Here is a 3,062-nt window from a genome sequence, read left to right as displayed (position 1 = left end):
AAGTAAAATGAGCCTGGCCCCTGTGGCTCAGCAGTTGAGTGTCAACGCATGCAGGAAGAGGTTGCTGGGTTTGATTCCAGATCAGGGCACAGGCCCAGGTTGTGTGCTCTATCCCATGAGGGGAGTGTGCTCTATTCCATGATGGTAGTCAGTCGATCTTTCTCTCTCACGGATGTTTCTATCTCTCTCTCCTTTCCTCTGTAAAGGTTAATAAAAACATATTTTTTAAAAAGTAAAATGATATATTTTTTTATAGGTGGGTATAAGATAGTTAATAGTCAACAATTAACATGATAAAAATAAGAAAGAGACTTCTTTTCCTCCTTGGCTGCTTGAAGATCAACCTTCATCATGAATGACACAGTAACTATCCGGACCAGGAAGTTCATGACCAACAGATTACTTCAGCAGAAGCAAATGGTCAATGATGTCCTTCACCCTGGGAAGGTAACAGTACCCAAGACAGAAATTTGGGAAAAACTAGCCAAAATGTGTAAGACCACACCTGATGTCATCTTTGGGTTTGGATTCAGAACCCACTTTGGTGGTAGTAAGACCACTGGCTTTGGCATGCTTTATGATTCTGAAATGTGAAAATTGAACTGGAAAGCATGATGTTCCTCTAGGCAGGATGATTCCCTGGTCCTTATATGGTGGAGTCAAAGAATGAAACCACAGACAAAAGGTGGTATAGTAAAAGATGGAAATTTATTGAGAAACAAGCACAGACTCCCACATGGGGAGAGGGAGAGAGTCCCACTAAGTCCCTTTTTTCTATGGTTCATAAATGCTGCAGTTCTTTGTGCCCTGACATCCCCTCTGATTGGTCACAATCCCCTCTAATTTGGTCACTATAGCAACTCCAGAGCTCAAACCTCATGTGAAGTATGTGAGGTTTTCCTCTTCTTCTCCCTTATGGTTCTCCTATTCCCTTTGGGTTTTCTTCTTTCCTCTCTGAATGAGGGGCTTCCTTCCTTTTATCCTGTAAATGTATACCTTCTGCAGCTCCCAGCTCCCTTATTCAATGGAAATGTACCTTCTGCAGCTCTGTGGCCCTGTGCTTTTTCCATGGACCCCTTAATTCCTAAAATTTCCTAAACCTGCCTATTTTACCCCTAAAAACTCCTTTCAATTCCTTGGATTACACAAAGAAAAATGAACCCAAATATAGACTTGCAAGCCATGGCCTATATAAGAAGAAGACCTCAAGAAAACAGAGAAAGGAATGCAAGAACAGAACGAAGAAAGGCCAATGTTGGTGCTGGCAAAAAGAAGGAGTAAAGATTCTTCAGTGACTATCTCTGGTGATTGTGCAGATTTTTCATGAGAGGATTAATAAACTAAACTTTTATGTGAAAAAGAAAAAATAACAATGAGAGGATTTGTAGTCTCTGCCTTGGTGCACTGGTTGTGGCCTGAGGGGGCCAGAAAAAGGGAAGTTACCCTCACATTCCAAAGGAATGTTATGGCAGATGCAAAAGACAATAGACAGTCTCAGATGAGGTAGAGATTGACTTTTGTCAGAAAATATTATAGCCTAGGACATGACTGCCTGCCATAAACTGCTTTTAGTAAAAAATTTAATTTCAGACCATCCTTTGTGGTTACTTTAGGTCTCTGAGTTTGCAAGGCTGCCTCATAGGCCTTCTGGGAGCTAGTCAGGTTAGCATGTGGCCCCTTTTTATCCACACATCCCACTTTTGGTTATAAATTAATCTAAATGATGTATTTATGAGGTCCCATGGTGTTAGGAAGGCTTATTTTTAGGAAGTCTTAGTGTTAATGTTTGTTTGTTGAATAATGAACCATTGGGGATGGGGCACAACCGTAATTTTGAATTGAAGTTAAGGCCAAAATTGTTTTTTTCCCCCAAAGTGAAAGGCAGGTAAATGGGAGGCAATCAAGTCTTAAGGGCCTTTATTAAAAAATATTCTGGATTATTTTTAATGCATACATTATTATGATTTAAGTTTTGTTGACTTTATTTTTTATACTTTATATTTAGTATAACATTTATTTATAGTTTGAGGGCATAATATATATATATATATATATATATATATATATATATATATTTTAGTTTTTATAATTTGACTATGAGATGGGTTTTTATTTATTATGGTGTATTTTTTTCAATTGGAAATATTTAGGTGTTGTTATTAATTTGATTGTTGTTAGTTTCATAATTGAAAGTTGTAATTTTTATGTGTTTTTTCATTGGGGCCAAGAGTATAAGAATATAATGTTCCAAATTATAATTATTTAAAATTTCAGAGGCCAGGAGGACAGTAAGATTTTTATAAGTAAATTTTGTTGTGTGTTAGCAGTAGTTATAGAGGGCCATGTTTTTATATACATTGTAGTTTTTATTAAAATGAATATAGTTAGTAGTCTTTGTTGGGTTAGGAGGTAAGTATATCTTATAATTAGGTTTTGGGGTTTATATGTAAATTTTTAAAATATATTTTTATTGCTTTTTTGTAATAACATTTTTTTTTAATTTTAAAAGAAATTATAGAGTTTTATTGATAACATAAAGAGTTATTTTACGTACTTTTAGTATTTATTGATAGCTGAGGTAGGTAGGGTTTGAGAAAAGTTTAAAAAATAAATATAATAATTATTAATATTAGTAGTAACATTAATTTGTAGGTTTATAGGCCTTGTTGGTATCTCAGGATGGCTGCTTATTTTTTACTAAGGGCCCAGTGCACAAATTCGTGCACCTTCAAAGGAACTCTGGGCCGTGAGTCTGCAGGGGCAGGTCTCGGTCCATCCTCCGTGCCCCTACCTGGCCCCTCCTGCTGCAGCCCCCGGTCCCCTTTCTGCTGGCACCCCCACTCCCACTGCCACCACTCGCACCTGCTGACAGCACCAGCCCCACTTATACCTGCTGACAACACAGAGCAATTGGGGCCAGTGCCAGCAGCGGGTATGAGCAAGGCCAGTGCCATCAGCAGGTGCGAGGGGCGGCTTCTGCCCCGATAGCTCCTCAGGAGCGGGGGGAGGTGGAGAAGCCCTCAGGGGTGATCAGGGCTAGCAGCTACTACTCACACCCACTG

General features: G+C 38.6%; 1 pseudogene across 1 annotated transcript; it reads left to right on the top strand.

Moving 5' to 3' along the window:
- The first annotated feature begins 351 nt into the window (after positions 1-351).
- On the top strand, positions 352-1,281 carry LOC308239899 (small ribosomal subunit protein eS24-like; annotated as a pseudogene). Its single transcript has 2 exons — positions 352-590; positions 1,142-1,281. The product of its transcript is annotated as a small ribosomal subunit protein eS24-like (transcript).
- The last annotated feature ends 1,781 nt before the right edge of the window (positions 1,282-3,062 follow it).

The sequence above is a fragment of the Plecotus auritus genome, assembly GCF_963455305.1.
Source record: "Plecotus auritus genome assembly, chromosome: X".
Taxonomy (NCBI): Eukaryota; Metazoa; Chordata; class Mammalia; order Chiroptera; family Vespertilionidae; genus Plecotus; species Plecotus auritus.
Note: the sequence above shows the minus strand (reverse complement) of the source record. Positions and strands in the feature narration are given on the sequence as shown.